The sequence below is a fragment of the Sylvia atricapilla genome, chromosome Z, assembly GCF_009819655.1.
Source record: "Sylvia atricapilla isolate bSylAtr1 chromosome Z, bSylAtr1.pri, whole genome shotgun sequence".
Classification (NCBI taxonomy): Eukaryota; Metazoa; Chordata; class Aves; order Passeriformes; family Sylviidae; genus Sylvia; species Sylvia atricapilla.
Window position 1 is genome coordinate 39,195,277 of NC_089174.1, and position 18,472 is coordinate 39,213,748.

The window sequence follows — 18,472 nt, forward strand, 5'->3', positions numbered from 1 at the left end:
CCTAGGGATCTATTATAAAATATTTTTTCTGGAAAAGTTGTGAGTCTCATTCCAGATACTTAATTTTGGGGTTTTTTAAAATAAAAAAACCAGACATCATAAAAGGTGACTGAAAGCAATTTGAAAAAAAATAATTGGCTTGAACCAGACTGAAAGATCCATCAGGGAGAGTCATGTCCCTTGCCTTAGGGCTTATGTTAGTCTGAGGGGGACATTTATTAAGTGTCTCTCGAGAACAGGACTGCAGATTTTCTTCACATGTTTGTGTTTTGTGTAGGATCACACATGTACAGGCAAACACCAGCATGGTGACACCCAGAGCTGAGAGCCATATGAGTGTTTTATTCCAGATAAATGCATGTAGCCCCTTTAATGAAGTCACATGTCTTCCACAAAAAAAAATAAAAAATAAAAATAAAAAAAAAAAAAAACTGGTACATCATTTCTTGTGCACAAATGATACCAACATGAGGAATGATCTCTTGGTATCTCAGATTCAACATGCACCTCTCCATGCATGTGTAGACTTACCCCTTGATTTAAAATAAGTGAATGAATTAATAAATAAATTTAAAAGTTACTCTAATTCATCATTGTGCTGGGTTATGTTTGGATTTTGGTGGTTTGGGGTTTTGGGGGCGGGTTTTTTGTTTGGTTGGTTGGTTTTTGTTGTTGTTGTTGTTTTTGTTGTTGGTTTTAACACTTTCTAGATTTTAAAAAAAAATTAAAACAGGGTGATTCCCAGCCTGTCAAAGCATAGTGAAAGAAATCCTTGTAGCTTGCATGTTAAGTCTAATGCAGGGTTCACCTGAAGTAAGTTGTAAACAAATGCAGCAGCAATTTAAGAAACATCCCTTTCCACGCTAGTACTGTAGAATTAATAATATAAGGAGAATATAGATTCCCTGCAACTAAAATAAAATTAAATGTACTGAATAAATAACCAACAGGCATCAATAACCTACACTGATGGATCTGAACAGAATCAAAATTTCAGGCTGCAGCTCTGCCTGGGAAATCCAATACAAAAATGGAATAGCCAGAGTTACTTAAGAAATCTTATGTCAATACTAGTGTATAAGCATATGTAATCTGAAATATTCTATTTAATTCTGATGATTGAGCAGGAATGTGAATGTGACATTTGACCCTGATGTTCAAAGTATCTAACAATAAGCTGACTTTGCCCAAACATTACGTTTTAGCCCCATGCCAATGCACCGCTTCAGTTATAGTCTGAAAGAAGAATTGCAGAGGAAGCAAAGAATCATATGCTGACAGAAAAATTGACAAAAATAAATCAAATATTTAACAAATTATCTACATGTTTTTAAATTCTTGCAGGTATAAAATCATAATTTTAGTCTTATTTTAGTGTTTTTTCATGCAATTATGTTATTAATTACTCTCTCCACTACTGCTACATCATGCTGTGGTTTCAAAACATGAAGTCCTGGTTTGAGAGTGTTTCAGGAACTGAATATACAGAAAAATGCTTGTCTAAGAAAAGACAGAAGTGCTGTTATATGTCAAACATTAAACTATTTTTTATTCTTCCCTACTGTATCACTGGTATCAGAGATACTATTTCTTATGTCCCATCCACCTGAACTGGTACAGAATCTTCTTAGCCTCTTTCTTTTGAAGCAGGATACTTTTTTGTGGATACCATTAAAACACTGAAGTGTAGGTAAGTGACTTCTGTCATAGAGAACATCTTGAAACTTTGTTCTGAGATATTTTCATGGAAATGATAAATCGTTTTGGTCCCCAGACTGTGAGAATATGTACCTTCAGAATCAGAACATATCAAACACCTCTAAAGAGGTGAGACATTTCAGAAATCTTGTGAAGGATTCTGGCATTTCAAACTTTCCTGCAGCTGAAAATCTTTGCTATTGATAAATTTGAAAACAAACCTCTACAAAATCTGCAAAAATACTGGTTTTGAAAAAAACACATTACTTTCAGAGATTTTTGAGACTTACAATAAATAATTATCATAATTTATTTTAAACACAGCCATTTTATTAGTACCTCAGCAAGTATGGGAAATTTATGAGTTCTGAGAAGGCGAATTACATAATGTCATATCCAGCTATCTGAATACTGTTAAAAAATTCTCCCTATATATATAATATTATAAAAACATACAGCTAGTTTAGGTTCTAGAAAAACAAACAGTAGAAAAAAAATTAAAGTTGAAAAAAATAGATATTATGCAGACACTAGTGTCCCTGAGTACTTGAAATTAATTTCTTCATTTGTTTGTTTGTTTTTTGTTAATAAGAAGATTGTCCAGAAAATGAATACAAGTGTAAGAAACAATTTGGTGACAACTTTGAGGCCACTTGGTGCAGGTATGCCCAAAACATACTACCTGATGATACACCAGGAGGTAAAAGGTGTTGTGACCCATAGCCTGACTGCTATTGCTGTAAGTGTTAAGCATCTGTAGGTTCAGCAGACCTATAATAACCATCTGGTCTCTTTTTTTTTTTTTTTTTTTTTTTTTTTTTTTTTTTTTTTTTTTTTTTTAGTATCAAGCAGCCTGCAGTTTCTCCTACAAGAAGTCTTTTTCACTGTTATGGAGAGATGCTTCTTGTCTCACACTACAGTGTGACTGTAATTGTATTACAGCAGTGTTCAGAGCAGTGGGCACAAATGTATGTACATTTCTCTATATTTCTCTATTTGTTTAAGTATTTCTACCAAAGTCATGTTTCTACCACTTGGTTAAAGGTCAGGTTTCAACACAAGGGCTCTTCTATCCTGCTGTCCATCACTGTTAATAATATAGCAGATAAACAAGTCAAAATGCCTGCAGTAGGAACGTACAAACATTGATTTCCATTTTCTTGTCTTAAACACACACTTTGTGATCTTTTGCTGCATTCTTTCATTGTACGTGTTCTGTTTGGTCAAAGTCATGGCCAGCAACCCAGCAGAAACCCAAAGTTTTCAGTTAATCAAGCAGATATTCTACATAATTTTAATGTCTCTATTTTGAAACACATTTCTTCAAGTAAACATTGCACTAATATTTTCAAAAATTTAGGCTGAAAATCTCTTTTAAAAGAAATTATTTTAGACTGGGTGATTTTTCTCTACTAAATATGTTTACCATCATAAATTTTACTCAGCCCAGAATGAAAAAATAATCAAATTGCTGACATTTCATTTTCTAGGTTATTTTCTCATATTCCCTGTTGTAGTTGTCTAAATTCTGCTGTAAGGATTATACATAGCAGTGTTAATAGGACTTCTGGCCTTGCTTATTTACAGTGTAAAACAAAAAAATTCATATACTACCTACATTGATGTTATGACTATGTCAGTGGACAAGGAAGGGGCTACAGACATCATTATGTGGACTTCTGTAAGACCTTTGACACAATTCTCCACAACACTCTTCTCTGTAAACCGGGGAGAGATAGATGTGATGGGTAGACTGATGGAAAATGAATTGGTTGGAGAGTTGTGTCCAGAAAGTAGTCATCAATGGCTAAGGGTCCCAATGGATGTCCGTAACAAGTGGTGTTCCTCAGGGGCCTGCACTGAGACCAGTTACTCAATATCTCCAGCAATGACAAGACATTGGAATCAACTGCACCCTCAGCAAATTTTTAGATTATACCAAGCTGAGTGGTGCACTTGCCACACTGAAGGACAGAGTGACATCCAGAGGGATCTGTAAAATCTCAGCAAGTAGGCCCATGGGAATCTCATGAGGTTATAGAAGGTGCTTCACCTGAGTTGGGGCAGCTCCTGGTATCAGCACAGGCTGTGGGGTGAACAAATGGAGAGCAGCTCAGGAAAGAAGGACTTGGGGGCTGGACATGACCCAGCTGTGGGCACTCTCAGCTCAGAAAGCCAATTGTATCCTGGGCTACATCCAGAGCACTGTGGGCAGCAGGAAAGGGAGGAGATTCTGCCCCTCTGCTCTGCTCTGGTGAGACCCCACCCAGAACCCTGCATCCAGCTCTGGGGTCCCAAACACAATAAGGTCATGGAACTGTTGGAGTGAGTCCAGAGGAGGCCATCAAGTTGATAAGAGGGGTGGAGAACCTCTCTTATGAAGAAAGTCTGAGAGAATTGGGATTGGTCACCCTTTAAGAGAAGATTTGGGTGTAACCTAATTGTGGCCTTCCAGTACTTGAAGGGAGCCTACAAGAAAGATGCAGAGACACTTTTTACAAGAACATGTAGTGACAGGACAAGGGAGAATGGATTCAAACAGAAAAAGAATAAGTTTAGATTAGATATTAGAAAGCAATTCTTTTCTGTAAGAGTTGTGAAGCAGTGGAAGTGGTTGCCTGGACAAGCTGTGGATACTCTTGTCTCTGGAAATGTTCCAGGTCAGGTTGCGGGCTCTAAGAAACATGGTCTAGTGAAAGATGTCCCTTTCCATTGCAATGGGTTTGGACCTACATGATCTTTAAAGTCCTTTGAAACTCAAACCACACCATAATTCTATGATTCTCACTATCCACTCCCTAACCCCTGGAAAAAAGTCTCTTTGCCTAAAGACATAGTAAGCATTCCTGTCTTCTGAAAGGTCAGAATACAACTTATGACGACACAGAAACAAATGTGCAATCTTGGGTTTTTGTTTTTGCAAACACACAAGAGTTTTTTTTCTGACTCATACAGTATTACATACTGAAGAATTTGCTTCTAAGTTTTGAAAACCTGCACTTCATCAAGTTGTACAAAAGGTAATAGAAGAGACAAAAATCAGCTCCTTTCTTCTTGAAACTCTATTCTAAGAAATAACAAGCCTCTACATATTTTTAAAAATATGTTCAGGTAGTTGGAGACTCTTGTGTCACCTCAGCTTTAAATAACTAGAGAAGCATAAAGCTACCATGTTATATGGTACTCAAGGGAGGACGCAATTCTTGTACAAAACCGAGGTACATATCTCATTTTAGATGGAAAAACTAACTTTATCAGAGGGCTGACATTCAGAAGTGATAACTAACTTACACACAGCATAGATATTGGATAGTGTCTACCAACCAGCGAGGAGACTAAATGTTACATGAGTATGTTGCAAACATCTACTGAATTTCAAATTCAGGGAGAATTAATTAAGGGAAAAAAAATACCCCCTCCAAAAACCCCATTTTCAAAAACCACATTTTCAATGTGTTTGAAAAATAAATTCAAAGCCAGTCTTTCCTATCTAATTTCAACATTTCTGTTTTAATCAGAAAAAGTATTTTTACAGATCCTTTTTAAAATTAAAAGGAATTGAGCTACTGACTCTGGAAGCCCATAAATATTCTAATAGAATTCTAGAACTGCCTAACCCAAAAAGATGGGGGTCTAGAAAGAAGGAAATTGTTTCTTTAGACATATTTTATCTTCCATACTGTAAGTCATAAGTAATTCTGTCCCTTGCCTAGTAATGATTTTTTAGCACTAAACCAGTATGTGGACTATTCCAAACAATGAAACAAGAAGCACAAACTCTTTTAAACATTGCAAAGACAAGCCCAGCTTTTTGCTATTAATTTTCTCTACTTCTGCTAATTCAAGTTTTGCAGAGAACTAAATATTACATGTTGACTGACTTGACCTTTGGAGCAATGACCCTCTTAGGGTCTTCAGTTGTAGCAGGCATCTCAGTATGAGAGAAAAAAATGTAACACTTGCAACATTACTGAGAACTAAATGTACGTAACTAGATAATTTACAGATCTGGTATGCAGATTGCACTGCATGCCAGCCAGACTTAGATCCATTTGAACTCCTAATAGCATCCAGAAAACATTATTAAATACATGATTTTCCTTTCCCAAGTACCCCAGAAATTATGTTTTCTACAAAAATTATAAATTTTGTAAGTCTGCATAAAACAGAACAATGCTGATTCTACTGCCCAGGAGGGGATATCATTCTTTAATCTAGGCTCTTCTTTTAAGGTACAGTTTATTTTCCATGGAAAAAAGATAACTACATAAGTGGCAATACCTATTTGCACTCCAAAGAAAGTCTAGAAGACCACAGACAGCTTCTCTCCAATAATAACCAAGACTTTTCTTAAGTATCAGCTATTCGCTTCCAAAGTAGGTCTCATCCATGAATTAAGCCTGTGGTCTTAAAATGACAAGCCATTATGTGAGAAGTAGGTAAAACTTACTTTAGAAGATAGTGTTGCTATTTTAGGGTGAAGGTATTCACTGTAATCAGTTCATGACTTTTTCAGTTTATCAGAGTAAAAGGTTTTGCAGCTAGCACTTGGATTTATTTATACAACTGAGGAAAAAAGTGTTCTTGAAGGCTAAGTCTATTCTCTCCTACAGATTGTTTCAAGCACTTCCAGGAAAGTTTAAGTAGCCCTAGCTTTCCCTCTTGTATTTGCCATTCCATATTTATCTTCTCTTTGGGGGAAAAATAAATAAGCCATTGGTTAAAAAATATTTCTTCAAAATACAAAAAACCGAAAGTATTTGTCAGTAGAGGGAGCAACGTTTGTGTGGATCCCTCAACCCACTAATTTTTAGCAACTCAGGAACATCCTAACCTCCCCCTGTGGAACTGATGAGCTAGGTTCTGACTGACTTTCCACAGCTCTAGGACAGCAACAAATTTATATTTTTATGTATCTATGTATTTCAAAATTGTTTTGCTCATATGGCATTCCATACAGTGTAATTAACAAATGAAACTAAAAAAAAAGGCAACCCAGACTCCTTGATGGTATATGATTTCATGGTTTCATGTATTAGTGTGTTTTATTTAATTGTCTTGATTCCTTTTCATCAAAATCTTGTTAACTCAATAGTCTACAGAGGATTTGACTCAATGTACCTGAGAAAAAATGTGAGCTCTGTTTTGCTTTTACTACTTAGAATTTCCTGGTGGTCCTTTGAGATACTCTTGAGCTCCCTAAGACCTTCTTATGAAGAAACTACTGCATTTTAAGTATATATTAAAAGCCAAAATATTAAAAAAGGGGAATTTCAAAGTGGTTTTTTTTTTTTTTTTTAGAAGAGAATAATTGCTGTCAAAGTCAGCAACATGTTGATCTTTGAATGAGAAAGAAGATTGCTGTAATATTACTAACAATGTAGGCTGTACTGCTTTAAAGGTCATCCTGTTTGCTTTCAGCTACACCTAGCACTCGAGCAAAAGAGCATGAGAAAACAATGGTGAAGTCCTGAATGACCCAAAAAGGAGTTTAATTTTGAAGTTTGCTACAGCTGAGCCCATTGTCAGAGATAACAGAATCACAGAGGCAATTAAACAGGAGAAGACCTCTGGGATCTTCAGGTCTGACCTTTGACCGAACACCACCTTGTCAACTACACCATGGCACATCCAGTCTTGCCTTAAACACCTTCAGAGACAGTGACTCATCTACCTCCCTGGGCAGCCCATTCCATTGCCCAACCACTCTTTCTGTGAAAAAATATTCCTGAAGTCCAATGTGAACCTCCCCTGGCCCAGCTTTAGGCTGTATCATTTTGTCCTGTCACTGATTGCTTGTGAGAAGAGACCAACCCCCACCTGGCTGTTTGCACCTTTCAGGTGGTTGTGGAGAGTGATAAGGACCCCTGAACCTCCCTTTCTCCAGTCTAAACACCCCCAGCTCACTCAGCTCTTCCTCATAACACTTACCCTCTAGACTATTTCCCAGCTCCATTGCCCTTCTCTGGACACACTGCAGCACATCAGTGTCATTCTTGTGGTGAGGAGCCCAGAACTGAACACAGGTTTGGAGGTGAGGCCTCTCCAGTGCCTAGTGCAGGGGGACAATCCCTACCCTGCTCCTGCTGGTTGCACTATTGGTGAGAGAGGCCAGGATGTCATTGGCCTGTCTGGCCACCTGGGCACAGCTGGCTCATGTTCAGCTGCTGTTAACCAGAACCCACTGGTCTTTTTCTGCAAAGCAAAACTTTCCTGCCACTCTGCTCCCAGCCTGTAGAGTTGCCTTGGGTTGTCATCACCCAGGGGCAGGACCTGGCGCTTTGCTTTGTTGAATCTCATCTGATTGGTCTCAGCCCAACAATCCAGCCTGTCGAGATCCCTTTGCCGAGCCTTCCTACCCTCCAGCAGATCAACACTCCTGCTCAACATAAGGTCAGCTGCAAACTGACTGAGGGGGCACTTCAAACCCTCTGAATAAAATTAAAACTGAATTAATAAAATATCCATTTGGTTATACTGTTTCTCAGCCCGGTTAGCAATATGGTTATGTATAACTACATTCTTCCCATTTTTTTATTGTCCCATATAATGCAAAAGAGATTCATATTATGAAGGATACCACACTAACTGATGCCACAGTAAATGCAAATGTATTTGGGCAGCTGCCAGTACCAGCTAACATCATTCAGGGCAAAAGACTATCAACTGAACACAAGGTGAAGGTTTTATGTTTTCAATATATTTCAAAGTCAATTACAGTGAGCTAATTATTATATGATGCTTTGAGGTTTGCTCTTGAAAAATGCAAATTTCTCTTAGGATCTAATATGTAACAATTAGTACAATATCTACTTTATATACATAGTGTAGAAGCATTAGCAAGGCAGACTGCAATAAAATCAGGGATCTTGAATTTTATTTGTTATTTTAAAGTAAGTAAAATGCGGAATTCCACTAATCTAGTAACACTTTATTGTTGCTATTATTGATGATGACAGTGATGACATTGACGTGATGACCTTTACCCAGTGAGGTTGTATTTTCACCCTGTCACTACAATAAATAAATAAATGAATGTCTAAAGCCAAAAAATTATCTTAAACACAAATTTTTCTGCCTATTCTTACCTCTGGATAAGTACATAGACATGTAAAATACAAATTTTAAAAGATATATTTTAATCATAGATGTATTCATGTTCTATGCTTTTTTTGTTATTCATAATTGAAAAGACGGTATCCATCAGGTAGCTAAGAATTTGAAATAACAATTTTGACAGCAAATAAAGACCTAGAAGCCAGATAATCCTCAAAGTTTTTTTCAGCTATTTAAGTTGAACACTGTCTTTCTTTTCAACATTGAAATCATCACAGCATATTTATCCAATCCAGAAGACTGCCTAGAAGCATGTGTCACAAGTGAGGACAGTTGTGAATTTGTTTCACAGCCAAGAATCATCCTTATTCATAAATGAGTTCAAACCTGTATTTGCTGCACCCTTGGCATGTCAGGGACAAATCCTTTACCATACAGCTATGTCTTGCTTTAGAAACAGATCATTGCAAAGGTAGCAATGGAAAGCACTGATGATGCTCAATTTCTAATAGTGAGAAGCACAGCATTTAAAGGCAATATAAAATCAGTTGCAAAACAGTGACAGGGCAAAAACACAGAAATTTCATCTTGCACTGAAAGTCAAGGTCTCTCTTTCACAAAATGTCCCCTTTTTGCACTTTAAACACAGTTGAATATCGCCAGCAAGTGATGTGGACAGCATCCTGGGCTACAGCTCTCTCTCTATAGAGAGGCTTTATTTAAGTCCCATATCTGGAATAAAACTGATCTCCTGAGCTCTGTAATACAATGCAAATATAAAAGAAAAGAACATATCACTTTTTTTCCTACCCGTGGGTTTTTGAAAGCAAATTTGAGCATGGAAAGGATTTCAAGTTCTTGATGTGGAATAGACAAAGATCTCTAACACTCCATTGCTCCACGCTTTTCCTGTTGGCTGTCTCCAGTCAGAAAAAATGCCAATAGCACTGGATTTACTTAGCAGGTTATTTTAAAATCTGTTAGAGTATGCCTAATACACTTGGCATTATTCTACAGAGAGTTTTAGCACTTCACTCCAGACCTTCACGATGGGAACAAGATAATTCAAAGTTCACCTCTCCTACATCTGCTGTTTCTGCAACTTACTGCACAAATTGCTTAAGATTACATGGTAAATATGAGGCTAAATTTGATATTTAAACTGTGAATCTCAAACCAGTTCTTTAAACATAAGCCATCTGTAAAAATACAGATTGAAAAATGCAAAGATGAAACTAATCTACGTCAGTATTTACTTTGAGCACAGGCAAAAAACATTATTTTCTATGTAGCCATCACTCATATGCCTATAAATAACAGCATACAGAAGTCTTAAAACACTGCAATAATTCTTTTTTAATTTTAAGTAAAGAAAAATATCTCTAGTTTCATAAACTGATGCTAGGAACCAGGATTTAGTATGCGAAGCCCCCTGGTATCAGCTGGAGTTGTATAGGCACAAGAGAAAAAACAAGAATTACAATAAAGACTATGGGCTGATGAAATAGGATGATGCTTCCTGCACTGTGATCCAGGGAACACAATCAATAGTCTGGTAAGTTCTGTCACACCAAGGAGGCTTCTGTCAATCTCCTAGGAGAGATGTATTATGCAGCAATAGTTAGGTCACAATTCTGTCATGCAACCCAGAGCATTTCTTCAATTAAGAAGAAACAACCTAAGTCAGGCACAAGCTGCATGGCTGCATCCTGACTGTTGAATGTGCTTCAGTGCTTGTTCTGACAGATGCAGAGCTCAACAGCTAAAGTGAGATTCACAGGGGAGGTTCAGGAGGACCAAAGTCTTTTTGGTTGCCCAGCACTTACTATCAGACAAGCTGGAAGAGCACACCTTGCACCTCTAGCCCACAAACCATGCTAGCTGATGCACAAGTCACTGCTCCTTCCTCTTCATAGCCAAGCTGAAGAGCCAAATACATGGTATCAGTGCAGGAGGGTACATCCATTTTGTACAGCAGGTGATCAAGGAAACAGGCAACACACAAACACCTTCTCCAGACCTGGGAGGCTGCAGGGAGGCTCCTTGCACTCCAGGACTGCAGAGTTTATCAGTGAGTGAAAGGATTGCCACCAAGTTTCCAGGGAAGCAGGAACAGAAGTAGGTAAATTTTACCTGCCCTAAGTCCTACCACAAATTTTCTAACTCACAGATCAGCCCAACACCCATACAGACACACTGTGTTTTGCAGCTCCTGACCTCAACATATCCAGAAAGTATCCCTTTCTGGAAGGAAGGATGGAAGCCACCTGTTCCTCTGACTATTGCAGTAAATTTTAATTTCACCACTCACTTTTCTGATTCAAGCTGAGATCTAGTGTTTGTAAAACATTCTACTGCTGTACTTCACCATTTAAATCACAAAGAAACCAAAAGCAAATATGCTGAATGAGCTGGAAGGCAGTTGGAGATTCACTGTTATTGTGGGGATGTAAAATGTGTTCCCATTTCTCAACACATCACTCATTTTCCAATATATGGGATTTACAGTTACTTAACAGCAAGAAGATGGTGCCTTTTCTTTAACACCTTTGAAGTGTTACAAAAAAGAAAGTGAATCTAATGGCCCACTTGACTCTAAATTTAGGTGTGTACTTTGAAACCTGCATGTAAAATTTGCTTTTAGACACACTTACCTGAGTGTTGTTTTCCTTTTAACAAGTGATAAACCTGTGTACGTCTCAGTCCAGAATGTGTCCATCTATATTAATGCCTGCACAGAGTGAGAGTCACTGAATGTTTTGGAGCAGAGAGGGTTGCACAGGGGCATTTGTACATGCATGAAAGACTCATGTTTGAGGCCCAGGGCTGGGAACAAATGATGGGCTGCAAGAGGACCCATGTCTCACTAATCTGAGTTGTTTTGATTATTTCTTCCATTTTTCTGCTTGCCATACAGTAAAACTCTCTAACCTGCTCTCACAGCTATCTCTGATCTTTGGATTTTACTGGTTATCTTGTTGGTTGATAGATGTGATAGCCAACCTTCACAGGTTTCTTGGTCACTCTTGAAGCTCCATCCTGCAGTTAGGATCCCTGGAAAAGTGTTCTTTGAAAAGATATTCAAAGAAGTTCAGCCTACTAGAGAACATTACTTAAGATGAAAACAGTCTTGAATATATTTCTTGGTGCTGCAGTACTCTTCACTAGATAAGTGGCCAAAGCAAAGAACTGTTTTCTTTGCTGCTGTTTGAAATTTACAGAGGAAGCAAGTAGACAGATAAAGGTAATCTCCAGCTTTCAGGGAGAAGGAAAAATGCTTTTAAGAAGCTTTTTTTTTTTTTTGAGGAAAAGCATTTAAAAGTTTTTCATTATTCTATGTGCATAGTTGTTCTTGAGGTAAGTCTGTTTTTAAATTCATAGTTTTTATGTTGTGGTTCTACCTGGATCAAAGATTAATAACTATCAAGATCTTGCTCTTATATCACTTAGGACTCTGCATACTTATACAGAGATAAAAAGTTCACTTCTTAAGATGATGCTTTCTTTTTAGTATTAGGATATCAGAGTCTCTCATCTGTATGGGCGCAGCATTCTCGCTATTAATTAATGTGGTTAAGGATGACTTGTCAAGGTGGTACAAGCTTCCTATCTCATTACTTAGCAGCCCTATTCTTTAAAGAATAATAATTATCTCCTAGTTACTATACACTTTACAACTACTGAACATGGCTTTCAAACAGACATTTAAAGAGAACATTATACTCACCTTATGGCTTGTAAACAGATGATCAAAAGTTCTGAAACTGCTTAACGTGTTGAGTAAAAAACTCAAATATTGTCAGATCTGATCTGAAATGGAGTAACTTAGCATGTAAGCAACAAATCATTTGGAATTTGTTGATATCCATGTAGAACTATGTTCCTGCCAAGAACAAGATAAATTTTATATGTTCCTTTCTTATAAGGCAACCATCCTTCTTATTAGCTCCAGATATTTTATTCCCTGCAGTCTGCCTTTAAAGTACTATGTAAAAAGTCCTTTTGTTCTTCTTGTTGTTGTTGAGTTTGGGATTTTTTGTTCCCACTAAGTCCAAACTCATTCTCTTTTGTTGACATACAGTATTTGAGTAGGAAAATATGTAAATGGTATAAATTATCTGACTCATACCTCTAGGCCCACAGGATTTCTTATGGGTGCAAATAGCAGTGAAGCAGAAAGGAGAATAGTGATTAGTGGCTGAAAGCCCAGACAGAATCAGTGAGTCTTGCAGGGGGACCCATACAGTGTAATATCTTGATTGATGAGCTAGACAGCAGGATTGAGTGCACACTCAGGATGTTTGCAGAAGATACCAAGCTGAGTGGTGTGGTAGTCATGTCTCAGGGGTCAGATGTCATCCAGAGTGACCTGGAAAAGCTTGAGACTTCGGTCCATGGGAATTTCATGAGGTTTTACAAGGCCAAGTCCAAGGTGTTTCAACTCAGTCAGATCAACCCTCAGTATCAGCACTGGCTGGGGGATGAGCAGATGGAGAGCAGCACTGGGGAGAAGGACTTGGAGGTGCTGGTGGGTGAGAGGCTGGACATGACCCAGCCATGGGCACTCCCAGCCCAGAAAGCCAAACATGTCCTGGGCTGCATCCAAAGCAGTGCCACAAGGGAGATGATTCTCTTCCTCTGCTCCACTCTGGTGAGATCCCAACTGGAGTGTTGCATCCAGTTCTGGGGCCCTTAAATAAGGAAGGACATTGAACCTCTTGGAGTGAGTCCAGAGAAGGCCATGAAGAGGGTTCGAGGGGGAGCCTGGACAAGAGAATTCTCTGGGGAGGTCTTACAACAGCCTTCCAGTACCTAAAGGAGGCCTATAAGAAAAGTGGGGACAAACATTGCACATTGGTGTCTATACCAATACATCAAAGGGTAGTGGTTTTAAAGTGTTTCATAAGTGGATTCAGCCTAGATACAAGGATGAAATTTTTTATTATGTGTATTGTAAAGCACTGGAACAGGCTGCCCAGAGAGGTGGTAGATTCCCATCCTTGAAAAAATACAAGGTCAGATTGGACAGGGCTCTGAGTAACTTGGTCTGGTTGAAAACTTCCCTGCTCATTGTAAGGGAGGTTGGACCACATGACCTTTAAAGGTCCCTTTCAATCCAAACTATTTTACCATTCTAGCATTCTAGTGCCTGAAAAATTCAGTTTCTGATATTAACTGTATTCTCCTGTACTTTCTTTGCACCTGGATATGACCACCGCTTTTTATTCAAAAATATATTTAAGCATTCACTTTGGACAGAATTCATGCAAGTGTTCCTCACATCCTAACGTCTCTCTGAAACTGGCTAATTTCTACACATAACGGTATGGCACATGTTACACTGGCTGACATAACATGATAATTTTTTTTACCACAATAGCAAGCAAGTTCTTGGCAAAGATTCTGATTACAAATGTCACTTTTACTATACTTGGCTCTCCAAAAAACATTTGAAAAAAACCCATTTCCCTTAACCTTTCTGGAAACACTTTGCTTCTAAGGATGAAAGATTAACAAGATCCTTGTTGTCTGAAAGAAACCACAGCCTTAGAATAAAACAAATTATGTAAACCTAGCTTTATCTAATTATGACCTCCATTTTGCTCTAAAACTGCACATCTGTATAGCAATTGTCAAAGAAAGAAGTTAACTAATTAAGAAATACTTTAGCATCTTTTGACCAGAAAGATATATCAGGTAAAATTGACAAGGTCCAATTTCAATTATTTTCTGCTCTGGAATAAACTTCCTGACTGAAACAATTGTTGGCACTATAACTAGGAATTTATTCCCATGCCCTTCCTTGCGGCTTGCATTATCTACTTCTCACAAACTGAATGTCAAACTTCCAAAACACCTTCATCCATCAATGTTCTTGCTTTCTAGGTTTCAAAAGCTCCTGAAGTAAAAGAAAATATTCTCTGCAGGTACTGGGAGTAGTTCACCAGCTCTGCAGGAGGAAGTATGTAAGCAGCAATGAGTTTATCTGCTGGAAAGAAATCTGCAAGAGTGATGTTTTATTCTTGTAAACTTTCCTGGTGTATTATATGTGTGGATTTTTACACTTTTTCAGTAAAATCTTTCCTAGAGGTCATTTCACATGCAAAGATACAAGAGTAGAAAAAACAAGAATGCAGAACAGATTCTGAGTTGTAGCATAGTAATTTGAAGTTAGTGATGCTTTTTGCCTGGAGTATCTCTCAGCTGGAAATCACTGGCTACAGACATCCCTTTAACAGAATAGAGGCTATTTTCAGAGCACATGTGCAGTTCCATGAAAGTCATTGAGTCATTCAACATTGTTTGGGTCATTGCTGAGTATGTTTTAGGTCTTCCACAAAATATTGCTTACTCATTTAGCCATATATATGTGCACATTCACACACATTTTAGTGCCTGTCCAATTTAAAATGCCACATCTTCAGGATGTATTTTCATAGTTTAAAGTGTTTTTCTCAGTAATGCTTCATCACTGAATGATACAAAGGGAGATTGATAACATCTTCTGATTTTTTAATTTATTGTTTGATTGTAATGAGATGAATTGAACAAAATCTTCACAAGTATTCTGAAACAGTTCCTCAGTGGGTCCTAATTCTTCTGGGGAAATTTTAACCCTGGACCTGGATTCATAAACATGACATGAATACTGACAGAAGCCTTGGCTGCATTGACCAGGAGGTATGAAGAGGACATGCAGAAAAATTACAACATTGGATTTATGAAGAGGACCTTGTTCAGGTTAGATGAGATGCTGTGAGAGCCTGCCCTGAAGTTAATTTATGAAGGGACCAAGGACAGATGGTTTATTTTAAAGACCAGCTCTTCAAAACAAAAGGAGAACAGCAGTGTTCCTTTTTTTTGAACTTATGTTTCTTACAGGTCATCTTTATTTTAAAGAAGTAGTGGTTTCGTGCCTCCAAATGAAAGTTTTATTCCATGAGATATTCCATTATCACTCTAAAACAGTTTTAAAGTACTATTTGCTATGATTACATTGTGAGAATTAAAAGGCAGTGTTAGTATAGGCTTTGTCATTGCATTAAGGTTCTGTTAGTCTTCATTAGAACTCAAATTTATGTTTATCTTTTCCCAGGTGTCCTGTGTCGGTTCCAGAAATTTCAGAGATGGGATTCTTGCCAAATTCAAAACAGCCCCAGTGTGCAACAGAGAAAGTGTAAACCATAGCTAAAGACCAAGGAGAGAAACTCGAATGAGATTATATCTGCAGAATACTGAAAAGGAGACAAAAATTCTTTATGGTGTAAGAAACATTCACCCTAGTTTTCTTAGTGAATCTGTATACTAAGTTCCTTACTCTGATTTATAATCCCACTTTTTGCACAAAATGGTGGGCAAAAAGCCTAGACATAGGGACATGTTTATTAAAAAAAAAAAAAAAAAAGCCACCAAAACTAAAAGAGTACCACCAAAACCCAAAAAAGCCAGGAACTCCTCTGTGAAAAATTACTTTTTTTTAAAATCTGGCCATAACAGTTCTACTTTCAATGTTTATGCCATCTATCTGCCCCTTGTCTTCTTTTCCCTTTCAGAGACTTGTTATTATTGATGATTTGGTGTATTTTTTTTAATTGTCTAAAAATCAAAATAATTCAAGCACTGAAGTCTAAAGCTGCATGAAATATGACTGCTTCAAACCCCTATGGTTATAGTATCATGAGGGATTCATCAGCAAAAAAAGACCAGCAAATATTAGAACTTGCCCCAGGATAAAGTAACATTTGCTACCAATTAGTAGACTTTGTTTTAAATTTTTGCATTATTCTGCCTGTAAGCCAAACTGTGGGTTCCTATAAGATGATGTGAGAGGACTTTTTTTCCCTTCTAGGACAATTCAGTGTCCTGCTATAAAGCTTAGAGCTATCTTGAACAAAACAGCTAATTCTTCTATTTCCTCCCAAAAAAGATATGGATGGACAGCAACCCCACTGCTTTGTCTTTTGTTTGGGTTTTTCCCCATGTCTACATAGAGAGACTATGCCATTTCCAGTGCTGTACAGTCTCACTTTTTTTTGCCATCTGTTCTGTGATTTTATTAAATCAGATAGATACAAAAGTATACAGGAAAACAAAGAGCAAGTTAGGATCCTCCTGGCATGGTAAATAGAGATATTGGTATAATTACTTGCTTTCCTATGAAGAATTAATCTAGATAAGCACTAAATCATATTTCCAGACCCAAAAGCTCATTATGTTGGCATGGATGTACCAGTAGGAACTTGGTTGATGTTATGACTGAGTCCAAGCATAAAAATAGTTATACAAAATCAAGTGTCTGTCAAAAACGTAACACAGACTCCAGAGAACAGGAAATTGAAATAATCAGGATAAGAATCATGTATTTGTTTAGGTTGGAGAAGACCTTTAATCTCACCAAGTAACCCAGCTCTACCAAGTCCTCCTCTAAGCCATGTCCCTAGATGCAATGTCTATGCATCTTTTAAATTCTTCTAGGCCTGGTGACAGAAGCACTTGCCTGGGAAGCCCATTCAGGTGCTAAGATACATTTGGATGCTTTACATAAAATAGTAACCTTATCCATCCCTTTTTTTTTTTTTTTTTTCCTTGCTTATATCACAATGGAGCAAATGCAAATGAGAGACAACATATGGAAACTGCATATAAAGACAGAAAAAGTAGTATAAGTATTATATCACATAGAATCTTTTTTAAAGCAAACCCCTGAGCATCTTATGCAAAACAATTTGTGTAGATTCAGTTCTCAAGTGTTGTACAGCCAATAACAACTACTTTCCTAATTTTCTCTGCTCTTCCCATCATTATAGCTTTTTTTCTTATTAAGAATTAAATATAGAAAGAAAAAAGTGTACTGCTTGTTAAACTCTGGGAACCACTAAGCATCTTCTTCATATTTCCTGCCATAATATTCTGAAGTTTGTCAGGCTGAGCCTGACACTGAGCTCACTGATACACTTCAGTGCCTTTTTGACATGAGACATTACAGCAATTTCTTCAAACTGTTAAGATGGATTGTACTAGCCCTTAGTATTATACCATTACATTTAGCCATGTCATTATTCTATTCATAATATTATGATAAGTTACCACAAATGGAATTTCAAACAAAAATATAGTAGGGTTTCTTTTCTTTCCTTTAGCATTTTGTTCATCCCATACATCCATACACCAAAATATCTGCTTTACTGAAGACAGCAGGTTTTGTTTTATTCAGATCCCATTTCACTTGAAGTGCTGCTATGACTAAAGCAGTTTTTATTCTCATCCTAGCCTGCCAAAATGCCAGTGACAAGATTTGCTGCTGCCTAAGGTCTATGCCTGAAGTAGAGCTCGTTATCCATGGAAATTAAGCTAGCAGTGAGGAGAACATATTTAAACCAATCTGGTAAATACAGAAGTTAGCAGGGTTTGTGATGTATTACCAGACAGTGGCCTTAGCAGGGTGTTGAAGGAGTAAAGTATTCTTAACACAAGTGGTCTAGAAAGCTGCACCCTGCCCAGCTGTAAAATCAAGCCAGGGCTGCCAGGTGGGAGATGGCACTTCAACAGAAGTGATAGGTCAGGTTTTAAGGAAACAGTGACTCAGGTCACTGTGCCCTGTGATTCCCTCTAAAGTCATCTACAAGCTTGCAGGCACAACTGATTCCACCACAACTGGATGGTGATAGAGTTTACCAAGAGGGAGGTCAGAGGACAGAGAGTTAATTGTTTACAGCAT